General features: G+C 44.6%; 1 protein-coding gene across 9 annotated transcripts in view; it reads left to right on the top strand.

Moving 5' to 3' along the window:
• The window catches only part of PRR5L (proline rich 5 like), a 199,814-nt gene that overhangs the window by 29,341 nt on the left and 155,295 nt on the right, over positions 1–15,178 (top strand). Inside the window, exon 1 of one of the 9 annotated variants that reach the window (XM_089309563.1) lies at positions 4,974–5,074. The exons of 7 other annotated variants lie outside the window; for them this stretch is intronic. The gene's annotated coding sequence lies outside the window, so the exon portion shown is untranslated. Of the gene's footprint in view, positions 1–4,973; positions 5,075–15,178 lie in introns of those variants that run through there. One more of the 9 variants, XM_089309561.1, reaches the window with a different exon arrangement.

Genomic DNA, 15,178 nt, shown 5'->3' with positions numbered 1-15,178 from the left:
CTTACCAAGGCAGGCTTGGGAGGTAGAAAAAGTGCTGTTTGACAGATCTGTGTCCTTTTTGTACTGCTGCCACTACTCTGCTGTTTCCCCCAGGGCAATATATAAACCTTCTCTGGGCCTTGGTTCTTCAAGTACAAAGAAGGTGATGAACTAGGAATCACGTGACCCTTTGGGTGCCAAGCCTGGGTCAGTCTTTCCACACATCCATCATATTGTCTGCTAATCTCTGATACTGGATATCCTGTGCCCTGTGGTTCACCCTCTTGCATAGATGTTAGCTGTTGGGCCTCTCTTGTGCTACTTCATTTCTCTAAGTCTTAATTCCCTCAACTGTTATTAGCCTACCTTGCAAAGTGGTGTGACCTTTAGAATTATGTATGCTACAGGCTTAGACTAGTTCAGAATGGGGAGCTCAGAGTTAAATGAGAAGAGCTCAATCTTTGCTTTTACTTTCCTTACTGTGTAACACTGAGCAAGCCACTTAAGCACTTTATTTCCTCATTTGAAAATGGGAATATTTGTAGATCTTGCTCCATGAGATTTTTGTGTGGATTAAATGAGATAGAGATATTGTCTATAGCATTCTTGGCACCAGCACACACTACTCAGAAGAGTTACTGTTTATTATAATTGCTTGCAATAGTGTTGATTTCTAGAAATAGGCCCCTAAAAGAAAATTCCTCCTATTTTACACTGTGCTAATTAGGGAATTATTCAAATAATAATTATCAACATTTTTCTGTTATTTTTTAAATCTATGTCTCCCATCCCCCCAAAACACCATTATTTTCTGGTATATTTCAAGTGAACTGCAGGTATTAAAATTTCTAACACATAACTTTACTGTGTATCTCTAAAGATAAGGAAGCCCCTCCCTATATATACAAACACAGGCACAATCAATTGTCACTGTTTTATACAATAAACAACAATCCGGGCTGGCGCCGCGGCTCACTAGGCTAATCCTCCGCCTTGCGGCGCCGGCACACCGGGTTCTAGTCCCGGTCGGGGCGCCAGATTCTGTCCCGGTTGCCCCTCTTCCAGGCCAGCCCTCTGCTGTGGCCAGGGAGTGCAGTGGAGGATGGCCCAGGTGCTTGGGCCCTGCACCCCATGGGAGACCAGGAAAAGCACCTGGCTCCTGGCTCCTGCCATCGGATCAGCACGGTGCGCCGGCCACAGCGCGCCGGCCGCGGCGGCTATTGGAGGGTGAACCAACGGCAAAGGAAGACCTTTCTCTCTGTCTCTCTCTCTCACTGTCCACTCTGCCTGTCAAAAAAAAAAAAAAAAAAAGAAAATAAACAACAATCCACAATTCAGTTCTCTTTTTTAAAGATTTATTTATTTATTTTGAAAGACAGAATAACAGAGGGAGAGGGAAAGATAAAGAGAGATTTTTCCATCCTCTGGTTCACTTCCCAGATGGCTGCAATGACTAGGCCTGAGCCAGGCTGAAACCAGGAGCCAGGAGCGTCATCCGGGTCTCCCACGTGTGTGGCAGGGATACAAACACTCCAGTCATCCTTTGCAGCCTTTCTCAGGGCATTAACAGAGAGCTGGATCAGAAGTGGAGCAGCCAGGACTCAAACTGATACCCATATGGGACTCTGGCTTCACAGGTATAGAGGCTTTACCCGCTATGCCACAATGCTCCTCCCCCTCCACCCCTGCTTCCTCGATTCAATTCTAATCGAACCTTCTAATGCCAAGTTCACATTAAATTTTTCCCAATTTTCTCAGATAGCTGTTTGACTCTTGGTTTATTGGAATCAAAATCCAAAAACAACATTGTGTTTGAAGTATCCCTTGAGTCTATGTGACCTGTAATGACTCCCCCTCCCGCTCCAGCCCCCTTTTCTCCCAATCCCAGTTATTTGGAAAATGGGGCCAGCCATTTGTCCTAGAGCAGGTCTCCTAGTTCTCATTGGACTGAATGCCCATGCTCTTCTCTCTTGTTGTACTGCACTCTGCATGGTGGTAGCTGGCAGAGGTGCCATTTTAGATTGCTTGAATTCAAGTTGCTAAACTCTTGAAAACTACTTTTTAAATGTCCCCTGAGAAGGTCATAACTATTTTAAAAAAACTAAACCATTCTTAAGGACCCAATTAAATGTCAAGTAAGTGGTTGTTAAAGTCTTGCCAACCAATGCAGGGCAATAAAAATAAAACCCTGTTATTGCATCTGGGTGAAGTCCCTAGAGGCCTTGAGGAGAGCAAGTGTTCAGGCGGCATGAAGGTTTTAAGACACAAGCCAGTGTGGAGTGGGAACAATTTTTCACTCCATCTTTACCTCGGGAATGCTCCAGTTCTGTGAATCCCAGTGGAGTCCATTGGACATATGGAAGAATTATTGTAATAGGGGTAGCTATCGATTTAATATCACCTGTGGGGCAGACAATCCTTCATTTACCCTAGGGGGTTAAAAACCTTTTCCTCTACCCTTTTAATGTTCAATAATTAGATGACTGCAAATTAAACTGACAAAAGACACGTTAGCAAGATTTCTATTCGTGTGAGTACATGGAAGTTCACAGAAAAATGTGACTCAAACAGATGGTTAGAAGCCAGGAGCCAGGTGCTTCTCCTGGTCTCCCATGCGGGTGCAGGGCCCAAGCACTTGGGCCATCCTCCACTGCACTTCCGGGCCACAGCAGAGAGCTGGACTAGAAGAGGAGCGACCGGGACAGAATCTGGCGCCCCTACCGGGACTAGAACCCAGGGTGCCGGCTTCGGATCAGTGCGGTGCGCCGGCCGCAGCATGCCAGCCGCAATGGCCATTGGGGAGTGAACCAATGGAAAAGGAAGACCTTTCTCTCTGCCTCTCTCTCTCTCACTGTCCACTCTGCCTGTCCAAAAAAAAAAAAAAAAAAAAGTCTAGTCTCATTAAATTTGATCTGATCATTTGCATAAGTGCAGAAAAATTGTAATTGGCTTCATAATCCTTTTTAAAACGTTTGCTTTATTGTAACTGTTTAGAGGAATCTCAGATTGGGCTTTTAAAAGACTCTCAAAGCTAGGAAGCTAAGCCAAAGTCTTCCCATCAAACTTAACTTGCAGTATGTACAGATTTAGGTGAGTTTCTCAAAATATCCTGTGTTTCCTGAGACTGCCAGGAAGTGACTTCAAAATTTTCTTTAAGGCTGAGAACCTGTAATCCAGGTTCCAGGCCAGGTTTTTTCAAGATGGCCTTCTAATCATTGGCTTCTTAAAGTCAAATGTAGTTCCTTAAAACTATCTGGTTATATTGATTCTATGACCATCATTCTTAAATGTTATAATCCAGTCAAAGCATTAGTAATATAACCACTAATTCTTATTACATCCCATTGCAAAGACAATAGATTGCTATGGAATTTATGCAGACAACCACATTGCCATGAACATAAGAATCCTGACAAAAGTTTCTGAATTCTAGAGGGATTAAGTAGGGAGAAAAGGATGCAGGTTTCATTTTTGTTTACAAAAATATAATATACTAAGTTGTTGTAAATTATAGGTAGTTTAAGAGTAAAGAGAAAGGAGTCTTTATATATAGAAAACAGTACATTAAAGAACCAACTATGTCCCAGGAGAAAAAGACCTTACACATTATAATTATTCTTCATCAGTTCATTCAGTCCCATGCAATTAATTCTTATTCTGCTTGATCTTAAATTAACAATATTATGAACCTATCAGCTTCTGCATTAGCTTTGAAAACAGTCTGGTGGTATGACCTTAAACTTATTTAGGCAATGTTATCAGAAGTCTGTACTTTTGAGTATGTGGTATAGGCCTTTCCCTGGGTTTCTTATTTATTTATTTATTTTTTGACAGGCAGAGTGGACAGTGAGAGAGAGAGAGACAGAGAGAAAGGTCTTCCTTTACCATTGGTTTACCCTCCAATGGCCACTGCGGCCAGTGCACCGCGCTGATGCGAAGCCATGAGCCAGGTGCTTCTCTGGTCTCCCATGTGGGTGCAGGGCCCAAGGTTTGGGCCATCCTCCACTGCACTCCCGGGCCACAGCAGAGAGCTGGACTAGAAGAGGAGCAACCGGGACAGAATCCGGCGCCCCAACCGGGACTGGAACCCAGTGTGCTGGCACCACAGGCAGAGGATTAGCCTATTGAGCCGCAGTGCCAGCACTTCCCCTGGGTTTCTGAGACAGACTCTTTGGTTGAAAGTGAAGCACTTTTGGGTCTGGTGCAGTGGCATAGTAGGTAAAGCCGCTGCCTGCAAAACCGACATCCCACATGGGCGCCGGTTCGAGTCCTGGCTGCTCTGCTTCCACTCCAGCTCTCTGCTATGGTCGGGGAAAGCAGAAGATGGCCCAAGTCCTTGGACCCCTGCACCCATGTGGGAGACCGTGAGGAAGCTCCTGGCTCTTGGCTTTGATTGGCTGAGCTCTGGCTGTCGTGGCCATTTGGGGAGCAAACCAGCAGATGGAAGACCTTTCTCTCTCTCTGCCTCTCCTTCTCTGTATAACTCTGACTTTCAAATAAATAAAATAAATCTTTAAAAAGAAATAGAAAGTGAAGCACTTTGGCCTATGGCTGGTTTGCAAGAGCATTTGGGAAAGCATCAGAGTGAAACAACCAAAGACATAAGTTGGCCGTTGTTAAAAGATTCAATGAGAGTTCACCATAACATAACAAGGAAATTTGATTGCCTCTGTGACAGTCAACATTTAAAGATAAGAACTGGAATTATGACTGATCACATTAAATCAAGACATCAAGGACATTGCTGGTTTTCTAGAAGCCTTATCACTATGCTATAGTTTGAATATATGTCCCCTGAACTCATGCAAGAGTTTAGTTCCCAAAACCTCATGTTAATGGTACTAAGAGGGTGGGACTTAATCCAGTTATGGTGTTAAGAGGTGAAGCCTTTGGTAAGAGATTGGATAAGATTAGGTCCTTAGGGTGGAGCCCTATGATTGAATCTGGGTTTATAAGGAGACAGAAAGATGTAGTCATACACAACTCCTGTGATGTGATGCCCTGCACCCTCTCTAAACTCTATCCACAAGAATGCCATCACCAGACACCAAACCACTGGGGACTACTTGATATGGGACTATGACCCTCCAGAACTGTGAGTCAAAGTGAACTTTTTTCCCTTATAAAGTTAGCCTGCCTCAAACATTTGCTTATTGTGATGGAAAGCTGAGTAATATACTTATATGATTTCTGAAATACTTATATTGATAACATATACCCCCACAAATAAACATAGGGATGATTAAGCACCTTTTCTTACTTGACAATGCTTCCTATATAATTTAGAACATCAAATACACTAAAATGGCCTAACATTTTTATTTGCAAGGTAAAAGAACAAATCCTCTGAGCTTTTCTAGGAGTCCACTTGATATCAAAGTCAATTCAAGGCAGGAAGTCTTCATTTGTAATTTGATTTGGGGGAATTGTTAAAAATACTAAAAGGCGGGGTGCAAGTGTTTGGCCTAGCAATTAAGACATGAACTAGGACATCAGCATCCCATACTGGAGTACCTGGGCTTGAATCCTGCATCTGATTCCCAGTTCTAGTTTCCTGTTAATGCACACCTTGGAAGGCGGCAGGTGATGGCCCAAGTACTTGCCACTGGCCCAATCCTGGCCATTGTGGGCATTTGGACAGTGATTCAGTGAATGGGCAATCTTTTTCTGTTTCTCCGTGTGTTTGTGTCTCAAAAAAAGTCGAAAGTTTTGAGTACTTGATTTAAAAAAAAAAGAATAGCTTATTCTCTTAAATTATCAGATATGATTTAGACCTCCTAAAGTACAGGAAATAATTCTGGTAATTATTTCCTAGATGCACCATCAAAAGGTAAAGGAAAAACCTTTTAAAATCTCCAATAATCCAGAAACTATCCTTTAAGTTTTGTGTTGGTATGCTATTAATATTAGAACTCATTTTAAAACCTCATGATAAATCCATTCAATCTTAGCCAGTTTGACACATGAATTAAACCGTGAGCTAAACTGACAAGAGATTAGCAAGAGAAAAGACAGAATTTTATTTGTGTGCAGACATGGGAGTTCAGAGAAAATGTGGTTCAAGGAGGTGGTTAGAGTAGGTTGAACTATTAATGGAACAACATAGATAAATCTCAAAATAATTATGCCAGATGAAAGGAGTTAGACACAAAAGAATATATCTTACAGATTACCATTTGTATAAAGTTCTAGAAAATACAAAGTAGTCTGTAGTGGAAGAAAGCAAATCAAGGATTGTCTTCTGCTGGGTGTGGAGAAGGGATGAATTACAAAGGTACCTGGAAATATTTATTTTTATTTATTTATTTTTTGACAGGCAGAGTGGACAGTGAGAGAGAGAGAGACAGAGAAAAAGGTCTTCCTTTTGCCGTTGGTTCACCCTCCAATGGCCGCCGCGGCTGGCGGCTCTGTGGCCGGCGCACCGCGCTGATCCGAAGCCAGGAGCCAGGTGCTTCTCCTGGTCTCCCATGCAGGTGCAGGGCCCAAACACTTGGGCTATCCTCCACTGCACTCCCGGGCCACAGCAGAGAGCTGGCCTGGAAGAGGGGCAACCAGGACAGAATCTGGCGCCCCAACCGGGACTAGAACCTGCTGTGCCGGCGCCACAAGGCGGAGGATTAGCCTAGTGAGCCACGGCGCGGGCCTGGTACCTGGAAATATTTTGAGAGTGATGGAAATGTTCTGAACCTTGCTTGTGTTGGTAGTTATAGGGATGTATACAACTCTCAGAACATATCAAATTGTGCATTTTAAATGGATGCTGTTTGTTTTTATATAAAAAGGAAATATAAACTATAGTTCAACAAATTAAAAAGTTTCCAAAGCCATCCAGGGCTCCTAAAGGAACCCAGGACCCTTTTTTCTTGTTGCCTCTCTGTGCAAGGCTTCTTCCTTATGCTCCACGATGGCAGCATTTAGTTTCTCAGCTGCAGGAGGGAGGAAGGGACAAAGTATATGGATGTGTCTGGCTTCTTAAAAGAGGTCTTGAAAAGTATCGTCTACCAGACAATTCTGCTCACATGCTTTTGGCCATCATTTAGTCCCAGAGACACACTTGCTTGCAAAGGAGGCTGGGAAATGTAGTCTTTATCCTGGTGGTCTCATGTTCAGGAGGAACTTCCATGACTATGGAAGAAGAGGTAAAAGGTTATTGAGGGCCAGTTGACAGATTTTGTTTTTGATCCTGCCACTGGTATCTTGTTTTCAAAATGTGTGTCTGACCCGTTGCTCTCAGAACTCAGTCCAAACAAGTTTCTTACATGTCTTCTAAAAACCTGCCTGATCTGGCCCCACCTACCTTTTGGTTCCTTCCTGTCATCTGTTTTAGAATTCCAGCTGGTGTTCTGGAGCCTTTAGCTCCTCTGGCCCGTCAGTGAGGTTTGATGGGTTCTGTTTGTCTCTGCCTGGGACTCCTTCCTCTGTTGGGTGTCTCACTGATGGTTCTTCATCCTTCAGGTCTCAAACTTTAACACATGCTAAAATTTGATTCTTTGCTGTTTCTTTCTTTTCTTAAATATTTAATTATTTATTTGAAAGGCAAAAATACAGAGAGAGAATGAGAGAGAGAGAGAGAGAGAGAGAGCGAGCAAGCTCTTCCGTCCACTGGTTCACTCCCCAAATGGCTGCAATGGCCCAAGCTGGGCCAGGTCGAAGCCAGGAGTTTATTCCAGGTCTCCCATGTAGGTACAGAGGCTAAAGTAGTTAGGCCATCTGCCACTGCTTCCCCAGGTGCATTAGCAGGGAGCTAGATCAGAAGTAGAGCAGTTGGAATATGAACCAGCACCCATATAGGATGCCAGCACTGTAGGCAGAGGCTTAACAGGCTATGCCACAGCATCCACCCCGATCCTTTGCTGTTTCACACTTACTTCTCCACATAGCACTCCTCATAGTTGGCAATTTTATACCTACATGACAAGTTGATGACTATCTTTCTCATACACTAGACTATAAGAATCCTTTTGTTCACTTTTGTATTTTAGCATCTAACCTGGTCCCCAAATGGTAGAAGGAGCTAAGTCAACTTTGATTGAGTGAGGAGTGAGTGAATGAATGAATGGGCTATGCTTGTATTGAGTGCTGTTAATTGAACTGAGTTGGGACAGTTTTGAGTTGCACTGAAGCCTGATTGCAAACCAGCTCACTCACCAGTGATCTTTGTTGGTTTTGAAAGCCCTAATAGTCTTTCACTTGATCGTTTGATCTGTGCCTCCCCGCTCAATGTTCATTTAAGTCACCATCTACACTTTGAATGGAGATCTTTCTGTAAATATTGTCTGCCTGAGTGTTGGAATAATGTGAAGTGAATAAAATTTGTGGGAATGCAGTTCATTAACATCTGTTTCCCTGTGAGGAAGATTGGATCTATTTAGCATCAGAATAGGACTGGTGTGCCGCAGCCTCCTGGAAGAAAAGCAACACCTTGGGACGTTCCTCTGCTGTTCATTTAGCCTGACAGGCAGGGCTCTGTTGGTCTACTCAAAGGGACAGATTATTTTCAAGTACATGGCATCCAGCTAGAATGCAGAAACAATATGATCTACTTAAGTAGAAACTTTGACAGGATAATTATAGGATATTAATATATTCACAAAACTAGGTTCTGCCTAGTGCAATTCATGGTTGGCCAACTGCATAATAAACAAAAGTGAAAAACAGTTTTCTGTGTCAAGAGTTTCTTATTCAAAGTTTCCTTGATTTACAAAGCTTTGTCACAGTGAAACTCATTAGTGGATTTTCTTATAATTTTGAAATGGAAATGTAAGCCTCAAAACATAGTCACAGAGATAAATAGAAGACTTAAGATGTAAACAGGAGAAGAGGCAGGCAGAACCTTGGGGAGAAAGAAGGACTTGACCCTCCCACATGTGGCTCCATTTTAACCACTTTATTTAGAAAAAATTATTTATTTATTTGAAAAGCAGAGTTACAGAGAGATGGGGGGGGGGGAGAGAGAGAGAGGAAACTTCAACCCACTGGTTCAGTCCCCAAATAGCCACAATGGCTGGGGCTGGGCCAGGCCGAAGCCAGGAGCCAGGAGCTTTACCCAGGTCTCCCACATGTGTGCAGGGACCCAAGGATTTGGGCCATTTTCTGTTGTTTTCCCAGGAGCATCAGCAGGGAGCTGGATCAGAAGTGGAGCAGCCAGGTTTCAAACCCTGGTCCATATGGGGTGCTGGTGTAATGCTGGCCCCAGATTTGTACCACTTGCACCTTTTTTGCCAGATATGCCAAGCAACCAGGCATTGTTTATATAGGAATATAAAACCTATTTTTTAAACAGAAATCTATTTAAGAAGGAAAATCTGTACTGATTTAAAGAGAAAATGTGCAATGGTAGCTGCAGCAAGTCAGGGGTTTTTCTATTTTTCTCTCTGCTATCTGCTACCTCCCTCCCACTGCCACCTTAGTGCCTAATATAGTAGTTAGTAGGTTTTATGAATGAATAAGCAACCTTGAAAAATGTTCATTTGTTTCCTATGTGGAACTCCATCAATTGCAACCAGCTATCCATGCATGCCCAGTATATCACTAAGCCAGGTCACTGTAGAAATGATCTCTTTTCATCCTTTACTTCTTTCTCTTGCACTGCATAGCATAGATGGATGCCTCTGTTCCTAAACAGTTTCGTCCACCTGTGTATCCCCAACCATGTGGGGCACATTACAAGTGTTCAACAGAACTGGAAATGAATGAGTGATATCGACCTCATTTAAGCTTTACAGCAACTCTAGCAATATTATTCTTCTATATTTTTGACATTTTTATTCCAGTTCTTCGGATGACCCCCTCCCTACCAACAAGTTTTAGTCCATGCTCTTTTATTTCATCTTGCTTTGGTTACTACACACAGCTGCCTCTTGGGCCCTACCTCCTTCCATCCCTACCGCACAGCTGCTACCAGACCATTTTGTGTTCTTATCCCTTCACACTACATGTTCATTGTGTTACTTGCCTGCTCAAAATCTTCTGGATTGGCTCCTGCCCCAGGATAAATGGGTGAAGTCTCTTGTTTGCCTATCAGTTCAGCTACTCTGCAAAGTTAAGACAGACCCCCAAAAAGAATATCTTAAACTGCAAAGAAGTTGATTTCTCTCCTGTGTAACAGTCCAGAGACAGAATTCCAGGGGTGCTACAGTCAGCAGGGAGCTTAGTTCCTTCCTTCCTCCTTTGTCATCCTTAACATTCTGCTTCACGATCTAAGCTGCTAAAGTTCCAGCCATGGTGCCCACATTCCAGAATTCTACACATAGAACTTTCCCTGTAGTCCCATGGGCTGGAACTTTATCACACGACTGCCCACAGCTGTGAGGGAGACTGAGAAATATAGCCCATTCTGGGTAAATACATTAAATATTTTATTACAAAGAAAACTAAGGAGTTATCTGGTAGTCACTACCAATGCTGGCACTGAGGCCTTTTTTAGACAATAACCTGGCATTCCTCCTCGTGGTTCTGAATGCCCTGTCCCCAGTGAGCTCCTGTGCACTTGGTCCCTGACATGCACCCAGCACCTTGTCACCTTCTCTCCATTTGCTCACCACCTCCCACCACCCCCAGAATGCTCTTCTACTTCAGATCCAAGCACACTTTTTTTTTGGTTTTCTTTTTTTTTCATGATACTTTACCCTGACTGCTTGATTCCCAAATGACTTCTTCCAAAGCTGAATGATCTGAACCGTGCGTGGTGAGTGGTTCAGACATCCACTCTCTTCTCTGGGTTGCTCTTCCTGTGACAACTTGAACAGCTTCAATCTTTCACTGTTTAGTTTTTTACACATTTGTGTCTTCCCCCTTGCCCACCCTCATTCTAGATTCCTTGATGCAGAAGCCCCTTACTCAATAAGTGTTTATTGGTCCCTACCTCACATCTGGCATCACATTCTATCTGTGTTGGTGGTTTCCTAGTAAACAAGATGAGGGGCTTCACCTCAAAAATCCCAATATTGTGGGTAGGTGTTTGACCCAGCTACAAAGCTTCTGATCAAGATGACTGTCTCACTTCGGAGGACTGGGGTCAAGTCTTAGCTCTGGCTACTGACTCCAGCTGCCTGCTAATGCAGCCTCTAGAAGGCAGCAGGTGATGGCTCAAGTAATTGTGTTCCTGCTACCCATATGTGAGACTTGGATTTGTTTCCAGGCTCCTAGCTTCAGCCTGGTTCAGTTCTGGCCATTGCAAGCATTTGGGGAATGAATCAAAGAATGGAGTTCTCTGTCTTTGTCTTTCCCTCTCTCTTTGCCTCTCAAATTAAAAAAAAAAAAAAAATCCTGGGGTCAGTGTTGTGGTGCAGCAAGTTAAGCCTCAATCTGCAATTCTGACATCCCATATACGAGTGCTACTTCCAGTCCTGGTTGTACTACTTCTGACCTAGCTCTCTGCTAATGTACCTGGAAAAGCAGTAGAAGATGACTCAAGTACTTGGGCCCCTGCACCCACATGGGAGACCCAGAAGAAGCTCTTGGTTCCTGGCTTCTGTGGCCATTTGGGGAGTGGACCAGTGGATGGAAGCATTTCTCTCTCTCTCTCTCTCTCTCTCTCTCTCTGTAACTCTTTCAAATAAATAAAATAAACCTTTTTCTAAAAAAAGATGATGACTGGAGGGCAAGAATAGCCTTGTGGTTTGTAGATTTACTAGAATCACTTAAAATAGCCACCTGAACCTTGACCTGTGCCCTGACGGGGAGCTTTCCTGCTCTGGGCTGCCCTTGGCCCGGGAAATGCTCCCTGGGCTGGTCCCTGCCAATCTGCCACACCCCATCCAAGTCTCAGCTGCCAAACCCTGTGGTCTCCTTTCCCTTTTGATCATCTAGTTCTACTTTGGACACAACAAAACGACTCTTCCACTGCTGACACTTGCTGGGGGCTGCCCAGGCCTGATGTTACCCACTGCGGCGAGAGGGTGGTAAGACTGAGCAGCAACTGCAGCTGGATGCATCCCACTGACCTGTTTGCTGAATCATGTATTTAGCAGTACATTTTCATTCCTCACTAGCATTTACAAACTAGATGACCTAGGCACAAAGTCTGCATTTGGGGTTTCTCTCTAAAAGCAAACTTTTTGGGAATGCTGGGTCTGATGCCAAGTTCAGATGTTGTTTGTGCTAAGCTGCCCCCAGGCCCCTCCTCCAGATTGCTCAGGTATCTGTGGCCACTTTCATTTTCCTCACTAGCCTGTCCCAAATAGTAATGGTAGCAATAAGAATGCAAAGTTTATGTGTGCATCACATGCTGGATCAGACCCTGCTCTGGTCGCTTTACGTTTGCCTTTGGAAGAGGGACAGCTCATCTTACAGGTGAGCGTATGATAATAGTGGAAGGACTGGGACTCACATGCCAGCATTCTGGCTTTACCGTCTCTGCATTTACTGCTGTAGACAGCTCTGCACGGTGCAGCCGTTGGCATGTGTGTCTCTGCTCTACAAAGAGAGGGAAGCAGGGAGGGGACCAGGGCCTCTCCCTGTGCTGTCTAAAGGTAATGCATTGAAACTATCAAACCACAAAGTTGGTTTCCTGTACAAATCACACACAAGCAGGAAAAGGCTGTTTTTCCTTATTGCTCTGAACAAACTTGAACTTGCATTAGAGAGCAAGGGTGAGCCCCTGGCAGTATCTCTGGGGCCATCAGAGTGTCAGCTGTGGTAGCTTTCTCCTATCGCTCTTGGAAAGGCTAGGATTAATTAATTCTATAAAGCTTCTGTCCAACTCGCACTTGAAACATTAGCGCATAAACCAGTGTAATCCATCTCAATCCTCAATTCTCTCCCAGGGAGGCGGGCAGGGCAGGGAAGCAGATAGGAAATGTGATGCCCAGCTGAGCAGGCATTCCAGCCTTCACGCCAGAGTCTACGCTGGTCGTCTAGCCTGCCTGAGCCCCCTGGGCTGTGGAGTCCACAGTGTGATAAATGGAGCCTGTCACACACAGAGAGATAAATTTGGTGGCATTACCAGTCTGGCAGCCTTGGGACACTGAGCCCTGTTTGTATGCTGTTGCCCAAACTGGAGCTTCATGTGGAAGCCTCCAATGATTCAGAGGCAGAGTGAGTGCAGCTGGGGCAGGTGGATGGTAGCTGTCCCCAGACCAACCTGGAAGAGATTCACTGAGCACAACCATGTGCCAAGTGCTCTGGAGGAGCCACTGGGCAAGCCCATAGTCTAGTCAGGTGGCAATAAGATTTCAGACCAGGGTGCTTTTTACTTTTTTTTTTTTTTTTTTTTTAAGATTTATTTATACATTTCAGAGGCAGAGTTGGTGGGGGGGAGAGAGAGAGTCTTCCATCAACTGGCCCACTCCCTAAATGGCCACAGCAGCTGGGGCTGGGCTGAGCTGGGCTGATCCAAAGCCAGGAGCTTCTTCTGGATCTCTGGGTGCAGGGCCTCAAGCACTAGGGCTGTCTGACTCTGCTTTCCCAGGCTATTAGCATGGAGCTAGATTAGAAGTGGAGCAGCCAGGACTTGAATTAGTCTATATGAGATGCCAGAACCACAGGTGGAGGCTTAACCTACTCTCCATAGCACTGGCCCCCAGGGTGCTTTTGAGGATGAAGAAAAACAGGTTTATACTGAGTGTCTCTGGGGGTAATGGAGACAGGTAGTTCCAGGAAGCAAAGCCATTAAGACCACTCCCCAGCTCTATAGCTACTGATACTGAATATCACCTGGTAACAGTTGGCAAGTCAGCTTTGAGGCTGTTTCTTTCTTTTTTTAAAAAAATATTTATTTATTTATTTATTTATTTATTTATTTATGTTCCTATTTATTTGAAAGGCAGAGTTAGAAAGAGAGTAGGAGAGATGGAGAGAGAGAGAGAGAGAGAGAGAGAGAGAGAGATCTTCCATCCGCTGGTTCACTCTCCTGATGGCTGCAACAGCTGGGGCTGGACCAGACTGAAGCCAGGAACCAGGAGCTTCATCTGGGTCTGCCATGTGGATGCAGGGGTCCAAGCACTTGGGCTATCTCCTGCTGCTTTTTCCAGGCAGAGAGCTGGATCTGAAGTGCAGCAGATGGGACTGAACTGGCACCTATATGGGATGCCGATGTCACAGGTGGCAGCTTAACTCACTACTCTACAATGCTGGCCCCTTGCCTGTTTCTTGCCATGAAAAATTCAAATGGTCTCAGTAGAATCCTTACCTTTCAAGAGCATCTCGAGGGTTGTATCAGACGATGGAGTGGCTGTACCTGCTGAGCACCCACTCCCCAAAAGGGAAGTACAGGAGGCTAATTGGTTGACATGGTTTTTCTTTTTTTTTTTTTTAAGATTTATTTATTTATTTATTTGAAAGAGTTATACAGGAAGAAGAGAGGCAGAGAGAGAGAGAGAGAGAGAGAGGTCTTCCATCCAATGGTTCACTCTACAATTGGCCATAACAGCAGGAGCTGCGCCGATCCAAGGCCAGGAGCCAGGAGCTTCTTCCGGGTGCAGGGGCCCAAGGACTTGGGCCATCTTCTACTGCTTTCCTAGCCCATAGCAGAGAGCTGGATCGGAAGTGGAGCAGCTGGGTCCCAAACTGGCGTCCATATGGAATGCCACCGCTTCAGGCCAGGGTGTTAGCCCACTACGCCACAGCGCCAGTCCCATGACATGGTTTTCCTTAAGCTGAGATACCCAGTGTGGGCTTTGTAAGGTGAGAACCAGTGCTTAAAGCTGTAAAATCAAGGTAATTATAGCAGTTGAGGCTGGAGAAGAGAACAAAAAGAAATGAAGAGGCTACTGGAGGAGAACAGAAGTGGTGGTGGGAGGAGTCACTACCTTTTAAGTTGCTTCATTGTAATTCTGAATCTACATGCCCATCTTCCTGGAACTCCTTCGTTGGAGCCTCCATTGCTCTTGGGTGCCTTGATGGAGGCACAGTTTTTGGGGAGGATTCAGCTGTTGGTCCAAAACTCTAGTCTAAGAGGTTTGTAAGACAAAGGATTGTGGAGCTTCTCTAGATGCTAGCCAGAAAGAAAGGACCAGTCCTGGTACAAGGTCCTGCAGCCAACAGCAGCGAGGCTACGTGGCAGCTGGAAACAGGCACAACAAACCTAAAACAACCAGAGTGTTTTATGGTGAAATGTCGGGGAAGAAAGCATAGGCGGTTTATACTGATCTTACACTGGCTGTTTTTAAAAAGAGGTGGGACAGCACAAAGCAGGAAAAGTTTGGGGCTAGGACAGTCCAGGAGAGATTGTTTCTGGGTTTGCTGGGATTGTAAGCAG

The sequence above is a fragment of the Oryctolagus cuniculus genome, chromosome 1 (assembly GCF_051225735.1).
Source record: "Oryctolagus cuniculus isolate XC-2025 breed Fujian yellow rabbit chromosome 1, ASM5122573v1, whole genome shotgun sequence".
Classification (NCBI taxonomy): Eukaryota; Metazoa; Chordata; class Mammalia; order Lagomorpha; family Leporidae; genus Oryctolagus; species Oryctolagus cuniculus.
This window is presented reverse-complemented; position numbering and strand designations above follow the sequence as displayed.